This window comes from Vipera ursinii, assembly GCF_947247035.1.
Source record: "Vipera ursinii genome assembly, chromosome: Z".
Lineage (NCBI taxonomy): Eukaryota > Metazoa > Chordata > Lepidosauria > Squamata > Viperidae > Vipera > Vipera ursinii.
In genome coordinates this window covers 22,500,716-22,511,814 of record NC_139517.1, presented here as the reverse complement: position 1 = coordinate 22,511,814, position 11,099 = coordinate 22,500,716, and positions in this window count along the sequence as shown.

The window sequence follows — 11,099 nt, the reverse complement described above, 5'->3', positions numbered from 1 at the left end:
CTTTTGAAAATCCACCCCATGAACCTTATATAAGCCAAGCCTACCCTACCTGGGCAACAAAAATCTTAACAACAATTATGTGCAACTGTGAATTGGATTTTTTTTCCAGTCTGTCTTTCTAGTGATTTACCCGAGTTTTTAGGATGATCAGAAATTGGTGGAAGACACTACCGGTAATTCACATTATGAAGAAAATCATTACAATCTCCCTTTTCTGTTCTAATGCATTTAGTAAAAACTTAACAGTTTGTTCTTTCAACTTAAAATTATGGAACTATTATCATCTTATTCCAAGGGGAAAGTAGCCCTTATTTTGAACTAATTTTGCCCAACTATACGGTAATTGTATTCTTTTGGCCAGAACTCAAAAACCAATATAACATATCTGGTTCTCTTTTTTTTCTAAAAATCAGACTAGAATATATTATTTAATTTTTTGAAACTTTTGAAGGAGAGACATTAAATGGAAAAAAGGAATAATAAAGCAAAATAGGAAGCTTGTATTCCACAGACATTGTTATACATTCAGCAGCTTCAGCCAGCCTAATCAACAGAATGAGCTGTACAGAATCACAACAGAATAACATCTAGAGCAGGGTGTCAACTCGCCACGTCATGTGATATGTCATGATGTATCATGACTTTTTTTCCCCTTGCCAGAGCTGGGGTGGATGTGTATTCCGTGTGACACACCCTGATCTAGAGGATTCCAGATTTTCTACTTTTGTATTAAGGAATTTTCCTCAGTTTTCTTGTCAGTTTCAGTGTATAATTCATATATTAGTTGTAGCAAGCTAGTAAAATTCAGACATCCAGGAGTTTCATTGACATTTAGGAGATGAGATAGGGTCCTGATTGCCCTTGTTAGTGAGAAGCATGGATAAATGAATGAGGAGTGGTCCGCTTCCCCAATCATATCTATTGCATTCATGGAAATAATGTTAACTATGTTCAGAGAGAGCATGCAAGCAAGCTCTGGTTGCTAATGCATTTCCTGGCAAGCCTAGCTGTGCCAAATAACTAATCTTATTCCTGAGGTTAAAGTTTGTATTCAACAAGATTTGTATGGCAGTAAGATTTGCTGGATAATAAGAGTTCAAAGATTTCTGTGAATCACCACCAATCTTCAAATCTTAGAGAATGAGTTTGAGAATCTCCCTGGGAATTTTGGCCTTTGAGCTAGAATTGTTGCCTAACGATAGGTATGTTCAACCAAGGTTTTCTACTAATGAATTGAGTTCATGCTGGTTAGTAAAGCACAATACTTTTGATTGCAAAATATTCCATGCCAAATATAAAACTGATATTATATACATCAAGATGCTATCCAGACTCCCACAACATATTAAAAGAATGATTGAGCTCTTACTTTGAATCATGAAATCACAAACACCATTTTATTTAATTAAGCATGTTACAGAAACCCAGCTGTTCTGTGCTCTAAGTCCTGGGCTTATATTCACAGAACACTGCTAAAATAGCCTTAAACAGCAGACCAGTATTATCTCTGTAGTGGCTGAGTGTCTTACATAACGTTAAGCCATAAATTATGACCTGTAAACAATTAAAGTTTAGACTAATACATTATCAAAACCAAATACATCAAATTAAAGCTTACGGCTCTGTGTAAATCCAGTCACTGTAATTGGTAAACTACAGTTACAGGCTTAGCATTATTGGCGAACTGATTTAAAATAAGCCATTGCTAAAATATTGTTTTGCACAATGTATCAACCAAGATTAGATTGTCTATTGCTTTTTATCAAACTGCAAAAACTAGTTTTCTAAGGGCCTGGAGAATTTTGGTCATTAATTTTGAGAATTCTTCAGTACTTCTTAAAATGAATATTTCTAGAGTCCTACATGGGAACCAATCAGGAATTCAGCTAGGATGACTAAGTACAAAATAATGTATTTATTCATCCTGTTAAATTGTGTAAAAGAGGGGTTAAGAATAGTCAGGACTACAGCTGAGAATATATGATAGATACCCCACTCCTTGTTATGTGTTTTGTATCTGAAAAAATGGAAGGATTTTGATTGTTGCACCTGCATCTTAGCTTTTCTGCAGAAGAGAGAGTTTCACTGTGTGTGGATTTTTTTTCATACAAGTTTAATTTGGCAACTTTCCCTAATGTTATCCACCTGGTCAACCATGAATGGTATTGAAAAAGTTAAGCAGGGTTGAACCTGATTAGTATTAGGGTGGGAAACGGGAATTCTAGATCTGGTTAAAAAGCATCCCTGAAGAAGCCAGGGCAATCACTTGTTAAAAAAAATATCCCATGAATATACAGGTATCCTCAACTTAGGACCATTCATTTTAACAATAATTCAGATATATGATGGAATTGAAAAAAGTGAATTATGACCTGTCTTCAAAACTACAACATCATACCACCCCTGTGGTCACATCACTTGCTTAATGACCACTTCTTTGGGCACTTTATTTTTTATTGATTCTTGTGCATTTTGACCACCCCATTTTCAACTACAATAAGGTACAATTCATTTAAGTATGATCTCTTGGAATGCAGTCAGCTGTAACCTTCAAAAGTAAATCATGTAACAATTATCAGAAGTAGAATGGCTCAGAAAAATAAAAGATTCCACTAATTTTGCAGATTAACAAAACCAAACATTTCTTTTCCAGCATTCATGTTTTATGATTATTTCATGAAGTGGGAAAACTTTGAAAAAAAATACCTATGACTGTTTATGAGATACGTATCAATTTTTACTGTGTCATCATCTTGGATCAAAATAAGCAGCACATTAGGTAACATCTAAGAGAAATCCAGACAGGTTTCCAACTGTGCACTTAACATTACGCAGGGTATAAGGTGGTTGTATCAAATACTGCCTGTGACATCAATGGACTTTGCTTTAGAAGTCCAAAAACCTGAATGTCAGCTGATAAGTTTCACCGTTCCCTTAAACTATGTGACATTAAGGAAGTCATTAGTTTTCCCATTAGAAAAAATGTTTCATAGCAGCTCGTGCAGGCGTCATTAGAGACCATCAAGATTTATATCAGTAACTAAAAGACAGTGCTGAGTTCTGGTTTTTTTTCTTTCTTTTTCAAAAGCCACCTTAGACTGAAATAGCTATGAACGTTTTATTACCGATTCATTATTAATGCAACAGAAGCCAGGGGATAGTCATAATCAAGAGATGTAACTATTGCCCATAGATAAAGATCAATTTGCATGTGCTGTTTAAAATGTGAACAGAATCAGTGTGATAAGGGTAGAGATTGTATGGGACATCACTAGGGAAATTCAAAACTGTTGAAAGGATTTAAAAATTAAAAAATATCCTGCCAGTGGCAAATAACTTCCAACATCATTGCTAAGAAAGTTGCCTGAATGTGTCCATAAAATTATTCATTTATTTTATTTTTTATTTTAATTCCATTTATATCCCGCCCTTCTCCGAAGACTCAGGGCGGCTTACAAGCTTAGCAGTAGCCTTCATTCTATGTATATGCCTGCTTATTAGGGCTTTCATACACCCCCCCCCAAGCGGCATTATTACAAAGTCAGCTTAATTACCCCCAACAATCTGGGTCCTCATTTTACCTACCTCGGAAGGATGGAAGGCTGAGTCAACCTTGAGCCTGGTGGGATGCGAACCTGCACTAATTGCAGGCAGCTGGTGTTACTTAAGGAGGCATTAGCCCACTGCTCCACCAAGGCTCTTTAACACGTGTGAACCTCTGTTCAGAGAAGATTTTAGCTCTCTACTTTGTATTTTAAATACATTTGTTCCTCTTGTAAGATGGAATGTTTAGAAAAAAGACTGCATTAATTCTATTTGTTTTAGGTTTCTCAATCAGTTATGGTTCATTCTGGAAGACATTTTGCAACTGTATTTGAACCAAAAATGCTGACTTAATGGGAACATGACAACACAGACACTGTGCAAAATATAACAACTTCTCTATAGTAAAGGCTCAATCTCCTTTAGTTTCTACAAACAGATGCTACTCAAACCAGAATCTAATTGTCATAATAGTGTTGAAGGAAACAGCTTTACATTTTTGGATCAGGAAAGTGGGAACTTAAGGAAGGAACCTGGAACAAATTTCTGTCTCAGTTGAATATGCAGATACCTATTGGTATTTCATATTCCTATTGTGTGTGTGTGTGTGTGTCTGTCTGTCTTCTGTCTGTATCTATCTATCTATCTATCTATCTATCTATCTATCTATCTATCTATCTATCTATCTATCTATCTTTTGCTGAGATATGCACAGACTAGTGTTTCTCAGCCTTGGCAACTTTAAGTCATGTGGACTTTTAAGTCCCAGAATTCCCCAGCCACTGATGTTTAAAAAATCATCTTATTAAATCGTCTTATTAAAATTATTATTCCTTACCTTAAAGTTGCTAAGGCCAAGAAACCCTAGTGCAGACTGTACAGAATCATGGATATCAGGATTCTAATACTTTTTATTTTAATTTTGAACCAGACTTTGAGAATTATAATGCTGAATGACCATGTATAATAAGGGTAAAACATTTTTTAAAGGCTGTTTGTATATGCTATCTTCTTGATACTTAACCCTTATTATTTCTTTATTCCATCCTCAAGAGGAACACATTCCTGGCCCTACCCTCCCCCTTAGCAGCCACTTGATGCCTCTCTGGGGATGTTACTAGATCCACCCTGCTGCATTAGCCGAAGTGTTGCCCTTTCACGGGTACAGGCATAAGGCCAGTAGCCTTCCCACTGTGCAGGCAGCATGGCTGCGAACAGGGCAGCATATTTACAAACACCTTTTCTCTGCTTTGCAGCTCCAGCAGCTGCTACAATGCCAGGATGACAAGGGTGACAAGATCCCTTTCCAAAGCCTTGACATCTTTCTCAGAGCATTTTCCATTCCCTCTCCCCTTCTTTGGTGAATGGATATCAACATGCTGTCCTGTATCATTCTCCCAGGGGAAATGCAAATATCAGGAAGTGCTACAAATGGATCCTTTCCTGGTCAAGACAAAAGTCTCTTTGCAGAGCCAAAGGTCGTGATTTTGTTTTTTGCTTCCTAACCAGCACAAACATGCCCTAGCAAATCTTTTTTATGACCTTACATTGTGACACTGCTTTTATCGCATCCTTAACCAAAAGCAAAGGTAGCTTGATGTTATCTAGCTGTTGCAATTTTAAAAGCAGTTCCCTAATAACTGTTTTTGCTGGAGATACAATCTGATTGGTTTGTTGGTGGGTTGATTATGTGGTGTCAAGTCCTTTTCAACTCATAGTGACCACAAAGAACACTATTTCTAACTTAGGCTTTCAAGACTTCCAGTTGTGAACTCAACATGGTGCAGTTGAGGTTGGAGGCTGAAATTTGCCCAATTCTTATTGTACATTTTTTGTGTGCTGCAGGCACTCTGTGGAGATTCTCAGTCATAGTTGTCTCAAAAGTGCTTTTTTTTTTCAAAGAGCAGCTGAACTGGGGTTTTTTGGGGGGGTTCATTTTTCCCCCATTTTTGTTGTTTTTTGCAGGCATTCTGTTTCCCTTTAGTCCCTAATCATTGCCTGCTAGCTACTAGGAGGATCAAATAAGGAAATCATCTCCACAGGAAGGCTAAAACTCCTTCTATTAACATTGATTATTGTAGCAGAATCTTGCAAGTTGGACTGTGCTGTATCTGTCCTCTTATAGTTCATTGAATCAGGGAGGTGTCTGTCAGAGCAACTTCCAAGTGTTATCTCATTTCAGCCTCCTTTGCCAAGGTAATGTTTCTTGCACAGTTTCATCAAGATCATCTTTCTTACCCTCTACATCAGGGATCCCCACCCCCCACCCCGGCCTGTGGACCTGCATTGGTCTACAGCACACCAGAAATTGGTCCACATAAACGAGTGAAGCCCCATCCACAGTATGCAGGCAGCACACAAAACAGCCTCCAGTCCATGGAAAAACCTTTCTCCACAGAACCAGTCCCTGGTGCCCAAAAGGTTGTGGGCTACTACTGTACATAAAACCTCATCAATTTCTTGTGGAACAGTCTGAGAGAACCTGAACTAAAGGATTAGCTGACAAATAAGTAGATAGGGAGATACAATAAAAGTCTTGCTTAACAAAAAGAACCTTAAAAGTAGAATACAGCAGAGGGTCATATGGTAGAGCAGGGGTATCAAACTGTTTGGCCTGCAGGCCAGATACATCATAGCAAAACCGCACCCAATCCATTGCCGGCAATGGCAAAAAAGTCACAATACATCACAACACATCATGTGACATTGCGAGTTTGACACCCCTGCAGTAGAATATTAATCTGTCTACAGTCATTTGTATTACCTTCTGGGTAATAGGAAGGAAATATTGATGCAACATATGCTGTTACTTTGATTTCTAGCATTGTAGGACATCTTGATAAACTTAATCCTTTTATGAGATGCTAACTGCGTGTTGGTAAAATGGGATTATCAATTCACATAGAAATCCAAAATATAAGTTGCTTAAATTATTGAAAATATTTGAGGGGATAATTTCTAACTTTTAAAAAAATCTAGGAGTAACTTTTTTTAGTGTTCCTGGGGAAAAGAGAAATCAATTTTGTTTCTAAACTACTTTAACCACATTTCTCATAAGGAATGATAAGCTGTATGTACAATTAGGTGGCAGACCCCAACTGACACTGACTGACCTCAAAAGGTAAAGCAGATCCAGACATTGTAGGGACTTAAACAGACATCATTAGGAGATCTCAAGGTTGTGTGCTTGTTGTTAGCTGCGAAGTTGTGTCTGACCCATTGTGACCCCATGGACAACATTCCTCCAGGCCTTCCTGTCCTCTACCATCTTCTGGAGTCCATTTAAGCTCACGCCTGCTGCTTCAGTGACCATCCAGCCACTTCATTCTCTTGTCGTCCCCTTCTCTTGCCTCAGTCTTTCCAAGCATTAGGTTCTTCTCCAGTGAGTCCTTCCTTCTCATTAGGTAGCCAAAGTATTTGAGTTTCAAGTGTACTTGTTAGGGAGACTGTAATAAATATCTTGGAAAACATGTCTGGTAAATCATTTCTGTATTATTGTTAAGAAAACTGCTTGGAGGTGTCTGTAATATTACTAGGGATTGTACTGAAGGGGGCTTTACACTAAACATTGCACTCAGAAACAGTTTTAGGTTCTTCCTATTTGGATGTGGTATAAGCTGCACTAAAGCTTGGGGGTAATGCTGGAGATTGATGTGGAAGTGCCTGAGAATGTTTGGAAGAACAAGCAGTAGGGGAAAAATAACTCTCTCAGAGGCAATAATCTACTCTATATGGAGACACTGGAAAAAGGTAGAAAACATTCTAACCCCAGCAGAAAACACATTGTCTCCTGGATTTTAGCTCCTAGATGTCAAGCATTTGGTTCTTGCCAACTAAGGGTGCTGAATCCTCAAGCCAACCCTTGAATCCTGATTAACATGCCTAATTAGCATTTCATTGTGGTGTAATCTATTTAATTCATCTTCTGGGGAATTCATAGCAAAGCAAGAAGTGTAACAATGTGCATTGAAAGAATGTTATTTGAAGGACAGAGTCCACCTGGTCCACCAGGATGGCAAGGCCAGGTATGTTGCGGGTCCCATCTATTAGATATATATACCTGGTGGAGCCCGAAAAAAGGGGCTACTTGCTAGTGACTCCTCCATGGATCATTAGTACCTCAGAGGTACAATTTTCCCCCACCTTATTGCTTTTCCAAAAGGCCCTGAATACGTGGTTTTGTCAGCAGGCCTGGGGGCCCTGGATTGAGATAGAGCAGTCAAGTGGTTGATCTGATTGTGTAGTTGCTGCCATTTGGGATGGCTGGGTCATTGTTTGGTTTTTTTATAACATTTTATTAATTTTCTCATTTTACAATTGTATTTAAAAAGCAACATGATGACTGAGTTAATCAATAGTTCAATAGTATACATAAGTCTTTAGTATAAATCTCAAGTTACTACATCAGATATTTCCTCTCTTTTTCCATTAATATCTACTATCTCATATTAGGCTAATATAGTTCTTATCATTAACAACTAAATAAAAAATCTTTTTTACATTTATCAATAATTTTTAGCTTATACATATCTTCAATTGTGTTTGCATTCAATCCTTATATACAATCAATGTCCTGTTATTGCTTTTTTTCCCCAAGCTTTAATTTCCCATCAATATTCAAAGTAACATTTGTTATTTATGATTTCCAAGTATTTTATATTTAGGTGACCAAAGTTTCCCTTATCTCAACTTCTTCCTTTTTTCCTTTTCATAACAAAATCTAATATTCTAAATACACATCTTATCTATTTGAATGTAGTTTTATTCTGTTTTCTAAAAGTTATCTATTTTCCACCATACTAAACCATCTAATTAATAGTACAGTATCCCCTCTAATAAGTCAAAACCATTATATGTATTGACTGGGTTTACCAATAAATCAGTAATATACATAATTTTTTTAGTTTAGGTCTAATTTTGGAAGTTCAAATACTCCCTCTCTTTTTCTAGTAATATTTGTTATCTCATATTAGGCAAACAGAATTCTTATTTTCAACTAAGTAAAAAAAATCCTTGTTACCTTTATCAATACTGTTTAGCCTATACATAAACTTTAATTTCCCATCCATATTCAAAAAAAGGGGGGGAAATCACTGTTTTTTATGATTTCCAAAGATTTTATGTTAGGTGACCAAAGTTTCCCTTATCTCAACTTCTCCCTTTTTCCCTTTCATACCAAAGTCTAATAGTCTTGTTACACACCTATTCAATTATAATGTTACTTTATTTTCTAAAAGTTATGTATTTTCCACCATATTCAACCCTCTAGTTAGTAATATAATATCCCCTCTAATAAATCAAAGCCATTATTTTCTTCAGCCTTACTCTGGCTTTCTTCCTTCGCCAACTAACCTTCCATGGCAATGTCTTTGAATCATCAAATAGTTCTCCCTCTATTATTATATATATTATTTGGAATAAGAAACACCAGTTGTTGCAGTTTTTTTGGAAGAACTAGCCCATTTGTATTCATTAGATCACCTCCCTATTACTCCAATTTCCTACAATTGTCCTGATAGGTTTATCTTCCATTCAATCTGTTCTTCCTTTTCCTCAAATTTCTTCTAATTTTTGTAAAAAGCCTTTTCCAGTTTCAGTATTGTCACTCCCTTTTCTGATTTTTCCGTTGGCTGGGTCTGTTGGCCAATTGGGTCCTCTGTCTTGGTGTTTCAATTTTCCTGTTATTTACTGCATTGTTAATTCTTTGGTTGTAGTCAAAATCTGGGTTTGTATATTTAAGCTGATATCTTATTCCTTTATGTTGTTTCTTATTTGTCACAAGCTGAAAGGATGGTTTCGTGTATTGATTTCAACATAGAAAGGATTTTTTTCCTGATCTTCATCCATATTCTCTTGATAGTATGTTAAGTTAAAGACTTTAGAATCAAACGTTAAAAATAGTTTTTTGTCTTTTGTAGCTAGATATGGGACATCTATTTCACGTATTATAGGTGGTCTTTATAGTAGAAGTCGTTTGTCAAGTAAGAGTTTATAGTCCATGGTGTTCCATCATCTTGTATAATAACATATGCTTCTCATGTAAAGAAATAGGAAAGCAATTCCCCAAGTATAGCTTTGAAAGTCAGTAAAAGTTTACATTCATAGTTCAAACAGGCCAGATAAGCCACCCAGAAGTTCATTCTTAGCAGCTGGGTTTTTCACAGATAGTAACTGTCAAGGTCAGAGGAGTTTTTTCTGGAGTCTGGGCTTGAAGCCAAGTCTCTTTTAGGTAATAACAAATTGTAATACCATACTTTGCCACAAAATGTCACCGAAACCATTTAAAGCTTTTTAAGTCCAAATTTTTATGGTAATTTTTTAAGTCTTATTTCTTTTTTTAGAAATTTTTTAGAAATTCTTGTTTTAGAAAAAACAAACCTCTTCTGTGAGAGAAGGAGCAAGTTTCAAAAAAATATACATCCAATTAGATTAAAATTGTTCTTATAGTTGCTCTGTTTCCCCTGGGTAGTCACCACTTTTCTTAGAGGGTGAGGTAGAAATTCCCTTCCCTCTCTCCTCATGGGGGAAAAAATACTTTGGGCAGCTTTTACGGGAAAAAATACTTAAAATCTTAAAGAAAGGATCAGATCTCACCCAGTTTCATCCACGTTGCTTTAAAGGTGCTTGGTGGTGATTTTGACTGCGGCTGTTAGCAGCTTAGTGACGGGCCATATTGGTATGACTGGTCTTTCTCCTGCCAGTTTGGAGAGCTTCCTTGGATCAAACGGAAGGGCCGCCACCCTCTGATCAAACGGGGGTCCCCTCCTTGCTTGTCACCCTTAGAGGGTGACTTTCCAGGGTCCCCCAGCAGAACAAATTTGGATGTGAAAGATGGAGCTTGTCTTCCTGCATCCACAGCGCAGCAATGGCAAACCGGAAGTTGCTCATGGTTTTCATATTAGGGTTTTACATTGTAAGCTGCCTGGAGTCACCTGTGTGAGGTGGGATGCCATATAAACGATGTTTGTTTAATAAACACAAATGAATGAATGAATGAAATGAATGAATGAATGGTGTTATACTTTCATAATGCAGGTAGGAAAGATGACAGGAACAATGGAGGAGCCTGTAGAAAGAGAGGTTTCTCTGTGACTGTCCAGTGAGAACAGATGAGATCTTACAATGCCTTAGAGTTCAAAGACACTAATTAAAATAGAAAGGTAATTTATCTCTGTCCCTCGCTGTCACGATATATGCATAACTACAAAAAAAATAACATTTCCATTTTTTAATCAAATTATTAAAAACATTTTTAATACCTCTAGTTTATCTCTAATGCAACCATTCTCAATCTCTAGAAATATTAGGCCATAGCATCATAATTCTTAACCATCTTGGCTGAAGATTGGCTACTCTGGAAAATGCCAATCTAGGAAAAGCTATCTTGTGCTTCAGAAAAATAGCATGGTTTCTTTGAGAAAAACAATGTGCAAGCGCATACACACACGCACACACACACAAATAATTACACAAATGGGTTCTCCACTGGTGTGCCCACATGGCTGGTAAACCCAAATTGACTGGGTTTATATAAACAAGTCTATTCAAGATTAAAC